Source organism: Anas platyrhynchos, chromosome 13 (genome assembly GCF_047663525.1).
Source record: "Anas platyrhynchos isolate ZD024472 breed Pekin duck chromosome 13, IASCAAS_PekinDuck_T2T, whole genome shotgun sequence".
NCBI lineage: Eukaryota > Metazoa > Chordata > Aves > Anseriformes > Anatidae > Anas > Anas platyrhynchos.
In genome coordinates, this window is record NC_092599.1 from 172,341 (window position 1) to 189,362 (window position 17,022).

Genomic DNA, 17,022 nt, shown 5'->3' on the forward strand with positions numbered 1-17,022 from the left:
AAAACATTAAAAAAAAAAAAAACATCAGTACTGAGTTTTAAGGAAAGGGTGTCTGAACTGTTATAAGCTCCCTCTTAATTAATTTTTCAGAGAGCATTGCTTTAATAATAGAAAGGAATTTATTGAGTAAGCAACAGCAAGCAAAACAGCGCTGGGCGGCCGGGGAGTCTCGGCTCCGCCAACGGCGCGCACCTCACCCCCCCCAGGGTCCCTTTTTATATCTTGGTGATTTCAGGATTACGCAGCACGTCCGGGTATGTTCTGCGACTGCGCGCACTGTTGCTAGGGGGTCGTCTCTGTCCCTCTGGTGGTCGTGAAGATGAAGGCCGTAGTCTTCCTCGGCGTTGTGGTTCAACTTCTTTCTTTATTTGGTCATGTTGGCCCAGCGTGAGACAGGGAGGCAGGGTGTTGATACACTAGTTTAACAACTTATCAGGAGATGGTTACATGAACTTTGCAGCAGTGTTTTTTGAACAAAAGAGGCTACTGAGATGCAGAAGGAGAGAAGGGGAGAGGGTTCTCTTTTTTGTTACATTAAGCAAAGGAATTTTCATAGTGTCTAGCCAAGCATTATACAGCTCCTTACTTCAGCATGGAGTTTTCACAACTCCCATTCCTCAAACAGAACTCCTTGTTTTTACAAAAGACAATGAACAAACATTTATTGTGTATTACAATCCCTCCTTTTTCTTTTAGTTACTCATTTTGTTCATTGAAGCTCTGCAATGCCTGGCTACTAAGAACTAATGTTTCCTCGATTCCTTCATTGGTACTTATTGGCTCGTATCTGGCATGTATGAGCATTAAATGTGCCGCTTCTAAATGTCCCTTTACAATCGCAATCAATTTATTAAAAATACATGGTCCAAAAGTTAGTGCTATTATTAAGAACAACAAAGGTCCTGTTATTGTTGATAATAAAGTAGTAGGCCAAGGTGAATAATTAAACCAAGATTCGTACCAGCTCTGTCGGGCTTCATTCTCCCGTTTCCTTTTTTTTTTCAACCCTTCCCTGGGTCTTGCCATTGTATCTCTTACCTCTCCAGTGTGATCAGCATACACACAGCATTCCTCTTTCGGGTCTGCACACAGCCCGTCCTGTTGTAAAAAAAAAAACAAATCTAATCCCCTATGATTTTGTAACACTACCTCTGAAAGCAACCTGATAGATTTTCCAGGGCCGAGATGGATTGTTCAATTTGGGTCAGGTCCTCGTCCACAGCAATGCATAAGGAAGTAAATTCTTGATTTTGTTTAACCAATGAGGCTACCCTGGTCCCCACTCTAGCTCCTCCCAGGATTATTAGGGTGGCCAAAGTTAGAGCCATGAATGGTTCCCATCTTTCCAGATGATGACTTTCCACTGTGTCTGGGTGTACATATAATCCTCAGGGTGGTATAGAATCCTTGGTATAATTATCACCTGTATACAGAAATCACGAGACACATTAAAGAGTTTTAGTGATAGACAAGGAGTTATGCCCACTCACAAACAAACCCACCTAGCGTTGTTGGCTGGGATTAACCACTTGGCTGATTGTTTTCCATTCTCCATGATATTACATAGGTGACACTTCCCACTAGGAACCGTGCACACACACCTACCACCTCCAGTGACTTGTGTTAGTGTTACCCTTATGTCTTTTCCCCAACTGCAATGTAGAGGGCTGTTCTCGTTTGTGCGGGAGGGCTCCCCAGGATTCCCGATAGCATCATAATATGAAGGCCTTATACTAAAGCATAATCAACAGTGTTTTGTTACATTTGGGTTTGTTTTGTTTAATAATTTGTAGCTGGCATTCATGACCCCCCCCATATGTTATTCTCAGCTATGTTATCATTCTCGGCTTTACCTGAGCTCGTAGGGCTGCCGAGGGTTGGAAGTGTAGTATTTTCCGCAGGCTGGATTCCCTGGACATTTTCTGACAATACCTCATTTGGTCCTACTGCCTGGGGCCTATCAGCATCCTCCTTTTCATTAGTATGAGTCCTCCCCTATCTGTTCTGTGTTTGTAAAATCTGACACCTCACATTTTTCCTAGTACCCAGCTAGTATCATCCAAGTTTGTTATATTTATATATAGAACCTTGCAAATTTCTTTATTTCCATGGAAGGTTCCTGTATACCCTATACCATGCCCTCACCACCTGTAACGGGGACCTGCTTGTTGGTTACAACCTTGTGGCCCATATCCCACTTGTAAGAATTTATTCCGACCAGCCCCGAGTGTCCAGTCCATAGCAATGGTTTCACACCCCCAGTATGCACAATAATACATGTTCGGGTAATTACAGTACCCCTTTCCTGGGTTAGAACTTGGGCAGAAATAAAATCCTGATCGGTTAAAGCATGGCTGCACTGACACCAGGTCACATAATGTGATGCGGAAACTGGGAGCACCCGCTGTCGTTGTTTGCTGGATGACGAATTGATCCTTCCATCTGATCAAGCTCCATTTAAAAGGCTGATGGGGGATGCGCAGACCCATAGCTGACCAAAACGATGATACTGACTCCCATGTATCGTAGGAGGTGGTTGGAGCCCATCTAAATTGTCGGCCCCTCAGTCCCCCACCGTTTTCACTTCTCTGCCTCGCTTGTCAGTTCGGTTGCAGCGAACTACAAGGTATCGGTTCTTCTTGGCAGCAGCAGTGTTCTTCAGGGGAACCTACTAGGGAGCCTTTGAAACAGGGCCTCCTCCCCTTCCCACGATACACAGATAATATAAAATACTTATCGAGTCCGTCTTAGTGTCAGCTTCAAGTCGTCAGGGCCTGGAGCTGCCTCCCATTTACCTTCCCGGATTGGTCCTTTCACACGGCTGGCATGCGTCCATCCTTTCTCCGCAGTTCGAATAGCCGTTTCTGTGGTAAGCAAAACAACATAGGGGCCTTCCCCATCGTGGTGTTAAAGCAGTCTCTTTCCAAGTCTTAATTAGAATTGAGGGTGATCAAGTGGCAGTTCCAAGTCATAGGGCATACCATATAGCATTTCAAAAGGAGAAATTCCTACATCAGTTCTGGGCTGTGTCCATATGTTTAACAGTGCAAGGGGTAAGCATTTTACCCAAGAAGCCTTAGTTTCCAGCACAAGTTTTGTTAGTTGTTTCTTAATTTCACCATTCATTCACTCTTCCTTTCCAGAAGAGGAGGGGTGCCAGGGGCTGTGAAAATCCCACTCAATCTCTAAGGCCTGCTTTGATCCTTGCAGTAAAGCTTTACACCCATTCAGTCACGTGGTCAATTAGGACAAACAAGTAACTCAGTAAAGTCTACCTGTATACTTTGGAAAGGTCAAAGCCCTGGCTCCCATCCCCCTCTAGATAGGTTACAGAAGGCCTTTTTATTTACCTTTTGACATATAGTAGTACATCCTCTACATGTGTGCTTCCCTAAAGTATATATTCCTACACAGACATGCTTTCTTAGAACAACATCACACATTGCTTGCACCTCCCAATGACTCTTCTGATGTAAAACAGTTAATATTTGCCTCATTATCACTTTATTCAGCATTTCTCTCCCATCAGGGAGTATCGATTTTCCTTAAAATGATCCACATATTTGTAACATTAATACCTCCTTGGGAGGTTGTAATTGCTCCAAAATCTTTTTTAGAATTTACCCAAATAGATAGGTGGCCCTGTATAGCCCTGAGGTAAAATTGTCCACCTATATTGTTGCTTCCGCACCCATTTCAGGGTCTTTCCAGTCAGAGGTGAATATACATGTATGTTTGCTCTCAGGGCCAGAGAGCACTCCATTAATAACACTGTTATTCTAGTCTAACAATTTACTAGTTGAATGCCCAATTTAATCATCAAATCCCTTCCCAACAAGTTAGTCTCTGCCTTGGATACATACAATAATTGCCCAGTGATCATTTTATCCCCTAGTCTCAGCTTGGTATCCCCCAAAAGTGGCACTGTTATCCCAGTCCCTTCTACCCCCATCACATTTAGGGTTTCATTAGTTAATTTAATCCCTGATACTTTACAAGTAACAGCAGTTGGGAGAGCAAGAACCCCCCCCGCAGACACCAAAGTCAGTGCAGAAGGAGGGGGAGGAGGCACTCCAGGCGCTGGAGCCGAAGCCCCCCTGCTGCCGCTGGAGAGGCCCCTGGTGGAGCAGGCTGTTCCCCCCTCCCCGATGCTTGGGAAACTGAACAAACACCACAGCAAATATGCAAATATACCAAAACTTCTAGACTGTTACTTAGATAATGCCTACATCACCTTTCCCTGCTCATTCAACTTCGAATACCTTTAACACTTTCAACAAACCTTTTAACACGTACTTTATCTTTCTCTAGCCTTTACTTTTCTAATGCCGACATCAAAGGCTCAGTCAGGGGCCAACTTAATTCCGTACCTTTTCCCTCCAAGATGCTGAAACAACATCAATATACAACATTTCATCCTGTTTTCCTTCTTTCCACAAAAACAACATTGACTGTAATATGGTGTTATAATTAATACTTCCATTTAGGAGCCACTCCGCTCCATCCTCTAGTTTATAAAGTGGCCACCACTGATTACAATATTTAATAAGGGTTCTTTTACTCTCTGTACCCTCTTACCCCACTATATCCCTTCAATGTGTTAGTATACATCCTAGGAGGCTTTTCCTCGGGATTTCTTTGCTTTGAACTTTTCCTATTGTAATCTGCAGTGGTTAATATTCCACCGTTTTCCTAGAAGCTCTTTACTAGTCAATCCCAATCCCTCCAAAATCCACAATATATAGATACACAAGTAAAATCAGACCACTGGAAATTAACTGCCTGTAGACAATTACACTGGGAACATTTAAACCTGATGAACCGATAATATGCCTGGGAAAATTTTGTTCCCTTAAACATACACCTCAATGGCAGTTCTTATATTTTCATATTTACATATTAACATATGTATAAAAGAACACTTTAACAAAAATGCCCGGGCTTTTATATATACAATATACAATGTACAGTTATTATTCCAGTTACAATCATTCCTCAGCAGCTGGAAACATTGTGTCAGTTGCCATTAAAGCTCGCTTACCCTCCTCCTGTCTCTTTCTTAAAATCTCGGACGTCCCCGGAGTTAATGGGGATGGCCACATATTCCTAGTCACTGGTCCCTGAACGCTAGAGTCAGAGTCGCTATCAGAGTCTCCCTGGGGTTGCGGATTAGGAAGCCCGGGAGTCGGAGGGGCTGCAGGTGGTGGTGGTGAAATATAGGGAGACAGTGGGGCTGGGATCTCTAATTCTCGGTTTTTCTTCTGCCTCCCATCCCCTCCTTTTTCTTTTAGAGGATATAAATCGGCTTGAGTTTCCAAGCTGATCCACAAATGTCCATATTCACTTTCTTCCAAACTAAAAGGTTCCTTTGAGTTTACATAAATATTTAGGGCCTGGCAAACCCAATCTTCAAAGGACCCAAATACAGGCCAGTAAAGGTGGTCTCCTCGAATCTGTTTACCACCCCAAACTTCAACACAATAATGTATCATTTTTACTTTATTGCTTCCCCGCCTAAAAGGGGAATCCTGCCAATTTTTAATCATTAATCCCAGGGTAACCTAACATCAGACGTTACCCTGCCCATGGGACCAGAAGGCTTACTCTTCTTCTGTCCCATCTTCTGGAGCGCCTTCACACACACACGCACAAATCGCTTCCCCCTTTTCGTGGCCCAGTCCCTCGCGGGATGTGGGAACCGCACTACCGAGGGGTCCGCACTCGCTTCGTCCGCAATTGGACGTCTCACAACGCTACGCTCCAGGATACCCAACCCCAACCGAACGGATCACCGGCCTATACTTACTCACTCCTGAGTCTTCGTTCGGTCTTCGTGCACAAAGATTACTAGGGGTTGCCGGCTTTATTTGCTTGCTGCCGAATTTAGGGTTCGTCGGTGAAGGATTTGAATGAAAGTAGTCCTAGCGAAGGCCGCTGAAATCAGCGGGGCGCCCCCTCCGAAGGTCTTTCAATCAGATTGCCTTCATCCGAGTCACGGCACCAAATTTGTTATAAGCTCCCTCTTAATTAATTTTTCAGAGAGCATTGCTTTAATAATAGAAAGGAATTTATTGAGTAAGCAACAGCAAGCAAAACAGCGCTGGGCGGCCGGGGAGTCTCGGCTCCGCCAACGGCGCGCACCTCACCCCCCCCAGGGTCCCTTTTTATATCTTGGTGATTTCAGGATTACGCAGCACGTCCGGGTATGTTCTGCGACTGCGCGCACTGTTGCTAGGGGGTCGTCTCTGTCCCTCTGGTGGTCGTGAAGATGAAGGCCGTAGTCTTCCTCGGCGTTGTGGTTCAACTTCTTTCTTTATTTGGTCATGTTGGCCCAGCGTGAGACAGGGAGGCAGGGTGTTGATACACTAGTTTAACAACTTATCAGGAGATGGTTACATGAACTTTGCAGCAGTGTTTTTTGAACAAAAGAGGCTACTGAGATGCAGAAGGAGAGAAGGGGAGAGGGTTCTCTTTTTTGTTACATTAAGCAAAGGAATTTTCATAGTGTCTAGCCAAGCATTATACAGCTCCTTACTTCAGCATGGAGTTTTCACAACTCCCATTCCTCAAACAGAACTCCTTGTTTTTACAAAAGACAATGAACAAACATTTATTGTGTATTACATGAACTACTTCATACTTGTCCTACTCGTTCATATTATTTGTCTTCCAGCTCTCGCAGTGGTACAGGTTCAGTATTCCTGTTGAAGGAAGAGGCAGTACAGAGCAATACAGCACGCAGGGATTTTTTTTCTGAGCACCTCAGTTCGAGATACATCCGAGTTTTGCACAGACTGCCTTGATCTCATTTTCTGGTTTATCTGTACTTGTGCTGCAACAGCATTTCTCCAATGAATGCATCACCACACAAATTGATAAATATATAGAATAACCCTGTGTGACTGTATTCGGTGAACAACCTCCGCAGGGACTAAGGAAGTAGGTTATCCAGTTTATGTTTCAGGTAACGGCAGATTATGCGTGGCACATGTATTATAGGTAAAGTCCCCAGGTTTCTGCTGGTCTGCTATGCTGGTTCCAATACATTACTAGAGTGCCAGGAGCCCCAGCCCTAAAATGCATTAATGCCTGGGCAGTCTATCAATGTCTCTCTTCGTTGATGTGAATAATTGAGTGTCATGACACAGGCTGGAACTTTGCTAATAGTTAAAATGCTTTTGTATTAAAGGAAGTAATGGAGGGAGGAGGAGCCTGTCTGTAAGTCATGGCCATAAACAGGATATATGGGGGTTTGTTCCTGCTTTGGGAATTTTTGACAACTCTGTGTACACACTGGAGTGAAACTTTCTCTCCCTCAGGATGATTTGTGTTTTTCAAAAGTGATTGGTTAGAGCATGTGCGGATTTCATTACAGTTTTGCTTTCCTTGTGATAGGTATTTTTATCACTGAACTGCTTTCTGATTTTTTCTTTATTCTAATATGTTCCTGTATAAGGAAAGTCAGATAGACAAGGAAATCATTAGAACTGTGATTGTTCTGGTACCTTCGGCAGAAATAATGAGAGAAAAGCAGTTTTTGCTGAAAACAAAAGGGCATTCAACATCAGGAGATATGTTCAACATAAGCACACTTGCAGGATTACCACTGACAATCAAGTTCCTGCTTGAACACCAAACACAAGTCTGCAAGGGCAAAAACTGTTTCTCCAGACATATGTAAGAATTTGCATTTGAAGTTCAAATGAATGCACTTTGCTCCTCAGTGCAATCATCAGGGCAGTCATCTTCCTTACAGAGAAAATGAAGCATATGGAGGTTATTAAATAGGATTGGTCAACATTTTTCCACTAGTGCAGGTTTTTACAGAAAATGTCATTCTTTATGAAAAACTTTTAATTAACAGAAAATCTGGAAGACAGTTGGCTGAAAAAGAATGTATTGCAAAACTAGATGGCCCTAATCTCCTCTAGGAGTCAAACAGGGATTTCATCTTCCATGGTCATACTGTGAAGTTCTGCCTCTTGTTGTCAAGAGCAGATTTCAGTTTGATATGAGAACTGTTCTGCAGCATGAGCCTGCAACGCTGAAAAGATGACAAAGATGAGATCACAAACTACAACTCCCAGAAAGGGCAGCAGTGGTACAATGGATCACCCATTGTAGTTCAGACAGTTGTTCATATTTAGCACATTTCAGTTCTGATGTTTCCTTTTTTTCTGGAGGTCATATTTTTCTTGCAAGTCAATTAATAGATTTTCCCAAGGCCAGGTATGTTCTGGCAGAACATAACAGGTCTTTGCAACCTCTAACATCAAAATAAGATGGCGATCACATGAACAGCATAGAAAAAAAATAGAATGGACAAAAAATCTAAACTATGGAATAAGTATCTAAAATACATTTCCCTGATCCTATTTGGTAGTATGTCCTGTACTCCAAGAACAGTAACATAACTACCATTTTGATGTATATGCACATGAACTGATAAATTGACTGTTCTTTGTCAGTATAAATCTCCTACAATCACAATGAGTCACTCCAATCCAGAGTGTGATTGCCTACATTTTGGTGTTGGGAAAAAAACACCTACTCCTCAAGTTGATAAAACTTCTGTCACAACCATTAATGCAACTGCCAGCTGCTTTTCCTGCTTCTAGAAAGTTATTTTTTTCCTTATGATGGTAATATACGATATGCCCAATCTATAACTGTGCTTCAAAGAAGGACAACAAAAACCTCAAAGATCCTGAGAATGGAGCTTTAAAACTTTGCTTCCAGCTGTTAATCTTGAGATAAGTTTACCTGTAGTGACAAGAATTGCTGTAGCTGAGCATCTCATTACATTACACCCAAGATATAATCAGTACCCAGAGGGATAGCTGGATTGCAGGAAATTGAAGCCATTAGCTCTCAAATGGAAAAAGCAGTAGTGCCAAGGCACAGCATCACTGTTTAGATGTCCAGATCTTCCCTGATAGCAGAAATCCCTATCGCTAAGGCCACTGCTCTCTTTCTGGTTCACTGCAAGAGAAATTTCATTCTGTTTTATCAAGACAGTCATAAGTAAAACAAAGCAAGATGTGAAAGATAATAACTAAGGCATTTCTACCTGTGAAATTAGAGATCCTTCAGCAACCCTGGAACCTCCACAAACTGTCCTACAAAGCAACGCAATAAAAATACAAACAAAAGGATGTCATATCTACTAATGCACTATTCCACAGGTCCCAAGTGATAATGTTCCACTTAATTGGGTCAAGATCCAATGCATCCTGAAAGGCACTTAACTCACAGAGGCTTCACTATACACTTAAAGAAAGGCAGTAATAATCACAAAATGTTTACACAAGTAAGTCCAGGTCCATAGTTGAGCCTGGTGGCCTCTTTCAAGTATGATTTAATAATAGTACAGCAAGTGTCCTCTGAAAATTTGAAAAAAAAATGAAAGAAAGTTGAGAAAGTCTCAAAAAAAAATTTTTTTTAAATATAGTCCCAGAAAATGTGCATGTATTTGTTCCTTGTCTACCTGCAAAGTATGACCGCAAGTACCTCTGTAACAGACTCTGTTTATCAGAGCTATCAGCCTGATAATTATTCAGAGCTATCAGCCTGCATTAGCTTTACAGAGTTTCACTCTTCACCCTTTACGGGTTCTGTGGAAGTTAGGCTGATTTTATAACTTCTCAGAAAGAATACATTTGAAAAAAGAACTTACTGTGCTCAGTAAACCCCAGTGTGCGTTGGTTCTCTCTCCTATCCTATCTCCTTTATTGTTCTCATTAATTCATGTGTTATTCTTCACATCTTGTCTTCTTCTCCATATACGTTGCTCTGACAGTGACCTAAAACCATGTACTACTACCAGAAGCCTCAGTGAAGTCCTAGTCATTTTTAGTTGTCCTACAATAATAAATTAAGTGTTCCTTTTAATTCTGTATCAGCATAGATCTCACCATGCATTACAGGAATAGATAAATACCATTTTATCCATTTTACAAGAAGCTATCACTTAAGATAACATGATGAGTCACTGGCATAGCTTCAACAGCATCTGCACTGGAACACCATCAGCACAGCTGCCTGAGAACTCCTGGTAGGATGTTATCTCATCTGAGAAGAGGAACAGGTTGCAGTTCCTGCCTAGAGGATTAGGCAGCAAATGTCTGTCTTTGTTTTAAATTATATGTGTCCTCTCAGTGTACATAGCAGTTGCTCAGAAATGTGACCCCAGCAGAACATAAACTATGGACATGCAGACCAAGTGTCATTCCAATTTCCTCCAGCAAATACGTTTTTTTGTTTTGTTTTGTTTTGTTTTTGTTTTTGTTTGGGGCTTGGTTGATTGGTTATTTTTGCTTATGGTTTCTACTTAGAAATTTTTTTCTTTTTTACTCTGTAATGATACCTGATCTCATCTCTTGGAGGGCAGAGATAGATACTTGCTCACTTGTTTATAGACACTGCATACAAGACACAAAACTGTTACAAAGCATAGCTGCCCAGTGACTTTGGTTTGAATGCTTAGTAACGGAAGTACTGTGTGACAGGGGCTCATGTGAGGTCAGCACCACACTGTGTGAGGAAGTCATGGGTCCAGCCACATCTAAACAGACCAGGAGAAAAGGATCAGATGCATCAGGGCATCAGTGAGGCAACTGATGGAAAACCTTACTGTGAGGACCTTGGGGCTTGGCGCACCAGACCCGTGACCCTGTGCTCACATGATGTGCCTGGATCCCACTTTCTGATTTGGTGCTTTAAGACAGGTAAGAAGAGCTACCACTTCATGCTTCTCATGGGCAAGAGGATATTGTTATGCTGAAAACTCTGGATCTTCACTTTCTGGACTTTCTACTCATGAAGCAGCTGTGAATGCTCTTCTTCCTGCATCTCTGTTCTGTCCCTGTAGAATAGCCTTTCTGAGAGACACAGGAGAAATCTGGAGAAAATTTGTAGTAGTAAGAGAAGGAAGAGTCTGCTGTGGAGTTATCCCTTGTAGTTTGGATAGGTGCAAGATCTACAACATACCTGAGAGAACTTCTCTTTCACTGGCTGCCACAACTGAATTTGAAATTTATGCAAGACTTGAAGCTTTTGGGAATTTGTTTATCTTTGCCTTTTTAAGTCTTGTCTTCATTTTCCCGTGTGTCCATCCCTCATCTGCACCCACACAATAGTATCCTCTTAGCAGGCAACTTAACAGGAGATGAGTCAAGTCAGGAACATGAGGCCTCAGCAGAGCTTTGTAGGGGACTGAATGAATGCAATGTCTCCGTGTCACAAGATTCTAGTGCATTGGGAAGAGACTGGCTGTGGATGATCTAGAGTGAGCAGAAGAGGACTTTTGCTTTGGTAGGTCAGCCAGTAGGTGCACCAGTACAGTGGAACCAGTGCCAACTGGTGATGGCATGGAAAGCTGCTCTAAATGATACTGCCAATAAGCAGATCAGATACCTGTTGCAGTGGGAATTTAGCTTTAGAATTTTCTGAAGGAAGAAAAATGTAATTGTTTGGAAAACCCCAGAGTGCTTATTTTTAGTTTGCTATTTTATTTCTAATTAAAGAACACAATCATTAGGTAGTGTTTTGTGTGTTTGTTCATTAATTTTCAAAGTCTATGTAACAAGGAAAGGAAACACACCACTGATCAAAATTCTGATTGAAAAGGCTGTGCAGTTTGTGCCTTCCAGAAGAGTTGAATGTCCTTTCTGGACACTGAGAGTGTAGAGGAACATAGGCTCGGTCTAAAAGGCATGAATCACTGCACAGAACTATATTCCAAAGGCAAGAGCTCTTTCTAAGATGTGAAGGGTTGGAATGAGGCAGCAAGAAAAACACCAATGAAAGCCACTAAGGTGGTTCTTTGTTTGTTTGTTTTTCCTGTGTTTTCAGGATTTGTTTTAAATACTTCCTGGATTTTCAGTTGAATCTGTAGGTTTGGAATTTGTCCTGAATTACACCCCTTCATGTTATTTCTATGCTGACTATATCCTTTTAATTTGTACATTTAAATGTTGCTGAAAAAGCGAATCATCAGGAGTTGGTATAAACACATCTTTAAAGAGCAAATGTTTGTGGTGCAGAGAGTAAATGGCTAATGCGCACACCCCTGCAAAGCCCCATCCTTGGGAATACTGAGGTCCTCCATAAAGACACTGACTACCTACAGTAGCCCAAGAGAGACTGAGTGCTCAGGACTTTTGGGGAAAAGCTCCACTTTTCTTTGTGTGAGCCCTGTCCTAGCATTTCTGGAAATCACCTCTATGTTTCAGTAATTGAAGGAGGGCATAGGGCTGACAAGAGGCCCCGGCTGGCAGCTTGGTGTGCTGATTTTATTCTTGGCTTCATCTGATTATTTTCGCTACCATGTTTTGTTAGTATCAGCAGGAAAGAAAATTGGTGCCATAAACTATCCATCAGACTATAAGTTGCTCTCCATGCCAAAATTCTCAATTATTATTCAGCTGTTAGACATATCCTGTGAGGTCTGACAATGTATGGTCAAGGGAGTGCAAGGGAAAATAAACAGTTGTCTGAAATAGGCCATGGCTTTTGTTACTCTTTTTTTTTTTGTTACTCTTTTTTTTTTTTTGTTACTCCCCTTGTTACTCTTTATCCCTACCTCTCCCCTCCTTTTTTTTTTATTCTTCAGGTATCTTTAAATAGAATGAAGAACACAAAAATACCAAAAATACCTGCCATAAGAAAAATGTTTGTTGAAATGGCACACTACAGCACAAGCTGTAGTGGTAGAAACTGTGGATTTCAATCACTGATTTGCTATCAGCGGTGAATGGTGGTTATCAGGGCTGTCAGGCCTGCCTGATTGCAAAAACTTTTTTTAAAGCATATATTATTTTACAGTACTATAGTACAGTTGAGAAAAAGTATGAATCCCATTTCACAACTTGCAGAGAGATCTTGAGGGCTAGGCAAACACCAAAAATATGAAGTTTAACAAGATCATGTGCTGTATTGTGCACCTGGGACAGAGCGTTCCTGGCTGTACGTGCAGACCTGGGGACAAGAGGCTGGAGAGCAGCCCTGCAGAAAGGACCTGTGTGGACCTGTGTGGAGCCAGGAGTTGCACTCGATGATCCTTCTGGGTCCCTTCCAACTTGAGATACGCTATGAGTCTATGATCTAAAATAAATAAACAAAACATCAGTTAAGGTACTACCATTGTCAAAGTGCAATCTCAAAGTACAGTCTCATTGGCTGCTGTGCATTGGTGATTGGAAAGCACACTGATCTGGTACGAGAACTTCTACGACTGTCATCTCCCTTGCGTTCCTGGTTGGGTTTTGACCTCAGACCTGCATGATATCAGCAGTGCAAACAGCTGTTTGTTTGTTTGTTTGTTTGTTTGTTTTTTGGTACCTCCTCACACAGCTCCGACACATGAAAAAGATGATTTTTCTAGGGTAGTGTTGCCTTTGCACTGTGGGGTCTCATGAGCCAGATGCAGAGATGACAGAGGAAAGAAGGGACTGCTGGCCACAAGTAAAGGCAGAAACTTGTGGCTTCTTTTAGGTCAGAATATGCTGTGATCCATTTGTCTCAACATTTCTCCTGTCTGCATGTGACACTTACCTCCTAAGTTATAACTCCAGCTAAGACATATGTAGCTTTTGGAGTCAACTGCAACTTCTTGAATGTACCTTCCCCATATCTGAGAATGCCTCATACTGCAGTGAGAACTGGAGAGAAGGCTCTGGGCAAACTGGCTGTACCAGGGGACCAACCACATTGCTCAAGGAGAGGAAGGCTATGCAGGCAAATACTGTATGTGTGAATCACCTATCTTAATGGACATTAACTAGATCTTGAAAAAATACACTTTTTTTTTTTTTTTTTTCCCCAAAAGGAGTGTGCTTTAAATGGCTTTGGGCCAAACCTATGCAGTTCATCACACCTAGCTCTCGAGGCCATTGGAAAGGAGACCAGCACTGAGGTGGGTAGCAGTGCTACTCTTTCAGAGTGTGGGTGGCAAGAATGCAGGCAAAAATTAGCTTCTACAGTGGGCCTCTATCATCTGGGCACTGTCATCATCAGGCTATGTTACCCACACAAGGAAGTTCTTAAGAGCTGTGGAATTCCATCACTCTTATTTCCATGAGGAAAAATTTTCCATTTTTCTCAGTTTGGTGCACATGGGGCCTTGGATCCAATATGCACTGACAAATACATCATCAAGCTCCTGCAGCTATGGCAAGGAGGGTGAACATGGCAGGGATAGAAAAAGGGACAGGGACATGCTTTTGGGGTGGGGTATGACATCAGTGAAGTCCAAGTTTGCAAATGAAGGGAATGACAGTGAGCAGAGTTTGTTTCTTCAGCCTGCTGGGGTCCTTGGCCCTTTTAGGAACTAAAAAGTCACAGAATAAATGATTTCTCATGACTATTCCTATGGGCTAAATTCATCCTCTTGATGCTCCTAAGTGTGATCTTTAGTGATTGTTCACATAGAATATTTATTGTATTTAACACTGAAAGTTCTGGGGGTACAGAGATCCTCAGAAAGAAACCAATGTATAAAATAAAGTAATACTATGTGCAATATACATATGCAATAAAGACAGTTAATCACACAGATTGTGAAAACAATTATAACATTTTTCTGCTTTATCTGGAAGCTTTTTGCATTTTACCTTTCAATAACGCTGGCAAAGCATTTGACAGAGTGTCTTCATCACAAAGTGCTCTCCAGTGAGTGTGATAAATTACTATGGAACAGAAAATTACCATCACTGAAACAACATTTTATTGGTGTGGATGTCTACCTATTCCCCATGCAGGCTAATTCTCAATATCTAAGAGATGCTGCGTTATTTTACTCAAATGTATAAATCTTCAGGGGGGAGGAAGGGAAGAAAGAAATCAGGAAGAGATACTCATGGACTTCTAAGATCTGGGGAGGACAGGACAATCCATTTTCATTTGCTAAAAATATTTCCGTGTGAGGGTCAGGCACTGCAATAGCAGTGGGCTGTGAAAAGACATTTCCCTATCTCCCTCTACTGCATGTAAAATATTGGATTTCTGTTATGATGCCCTATGATCTAGCCTTGTTAAAGCAGTGACAGTAAAGTTAATAAACCTGAGTCTAAATGTCATCTGTGAGGGAGCAAATGAATATGCGTTCTATGACAGTGTGCAATGGGAAAAGATGGTGGAAGAAAAGGACTCTGCCTCAGACCTGAGCAAAGTAGCACAAGTATTTATCAAAGATGCAGTGTCTTGACAATTGAGTGTATGAGTTCTCTTCACAAAGTCCAAGCAGACAAAAGGACATGGTTCTATGCAGCTCATGTAATTAAATCTCACAGCTCTTTGCCACAGGGCAGGTGAATGCCAATAGTTTAAGTAAATCTGAAACATAAATATAAATCTGCATAGAAAAACAAAAACAAAAAAAAAAAAAAACAAAAAAACAAACAAAAAAAAACCTCTGACTCTAGGAAATCCTGGAGCCATAGATCCATGCTGAATGGGAAATCATCCTGGGAATGGGGGGAGGGGATTGTTACCTATTTACACTCTTCACGCATCTGTGTTCATTACTCTGGGGTGCAGGACACTGGGCTGGGCAGACCCCTGGTTTGACCAGCATGGCCACACTTCCCTCCTTAGGTACTGGATGAAAATCCTAGCAGACCCAAGGGAGGGACATACACGAAGCAGGACTATCCTGCAAGGCTACCGGCAGCAATAGCCATCATGGTCTTTCATCACAGAAGCGTGCTGTTCTGTAGAATCAGTTTTCCTATCAAGAACAGCTACCTCTGCCTCTGAAAAGCCTACTAATAGTATCCTGCATCTTGTGGAACAAAATAAGGGCCTGTCATGGGCTGCCGCCTCAAGGAAACAAACACAGCAGCTGTGATGAAGATCCCCTTCACTGCCTCTCCGTAACAGATACTGACAATCTGGGAGTAAAAAACACATTCCCATAATGTGGCCTAATTCTGGCTGGGAAAATGTAATTTACAACTTCAGCAGTCCAAACCCATCTGGAGTACTTCAGGACCATATGTTCTGCAGGCAGCATGGATTATTTATCCCAAAAAATCTTTGGTGTAAAAAACATTTAAGTCTCTATTTAGTGATGTGGAAGTCAGTATATTTTAAAGAATTTACTCCATGCTCTGGCAATGTGGGAGAACTTGGTCAGCAAGATCTGATTACAGCAGGAGATGGTGATCCACAAGAGCTAAGCTCGAGCCTTCACATCTGCACTCAGGACAAACCATGTAGTTTTGACAACCAAAAAACAGTTGCAGAGCTGCAGGCATAAATAGTGCACACCTGCTCTTCATCTAACACTTGACCAAACACAAACAAGACACCAAGCTATTGGCCTGCCATAGTACCACAACTATTTATGAAACACGATGCTGAAGTTAAGCGAACCTTCTTCCATGGTTTTCTTCCATGCCTTACAAACTTATTTGTTGCATTATCTTTGCTAAGGTTGTGTGAGAGAGAGAGAGACAAAGGAGAGAGAAACCAATCTGTTGTGTGATCCCACCTTCAGTTATTTCAGAGGCCAGTCAGGAACTGGAAATGAGCAGAAAGGTTGAACTTCCCATCTCTTCACTTTACTTGCATCCATTGGTCTCTGCCTACCCAGGTCATGTACTGCTCAAATGCTCTCCCCAACACATTCTGTATCAAAAAAAAAAAAAAAATGTCTGCAAGTTTTGTCTTATTATAGACAAGCTTTGAGTAACAACAACCAGGCAGCCAATTAAATAAATAGATACCAAGATGCCAGCTGTCAAAACTACATCATTTTTTTTAACTTCTCATTTTTGCTGCATTACCCATGTTTGTTGGAGCATCAGAAAAATCCCTCCCCAACACCCAGTTTCAAATGCCAATTAGTCACTAATAGTGTAAAAGCAGGAAAAAAAAAAAAAAAAAAAAAAAAGGCAAACAGGCCACCTACAATTTTTATGCCCTCCTTTGTCACATCTGTGCCTGAAATAAATCACCCACATAAAGGTTTTAATTCCACATTAGTGAGTTGAGCAGCTTATTGAGTTTATGGCTGATGGT

The 17,022-nt window shown here is 41.9% G+C and overlaps 1 long non-coding RNA gene across 1 annotated transcript; it reads right to left on the reverse strand.

Annotated features, from left to right (window-relative positions):
- Window positions 1-100: 100 nt before the first annotated feature.
- LOC140003563 (uncharacterized) lies at window positions 101-16,631 on the reverse strand. The gene is made up of 2 exons (XR_011812449.1): window positions 16,493-16,631; window positions 101-13,104 (listed from the first exon to the last, which is right to left on the reverse strand). It is a non-coding gene; the product is annotated as an uncharacterized lncRNA (long non-coding RNA).
- Between the last annotated feature and the right edge of the window lie 391 nt (window positions 16,632-17,022).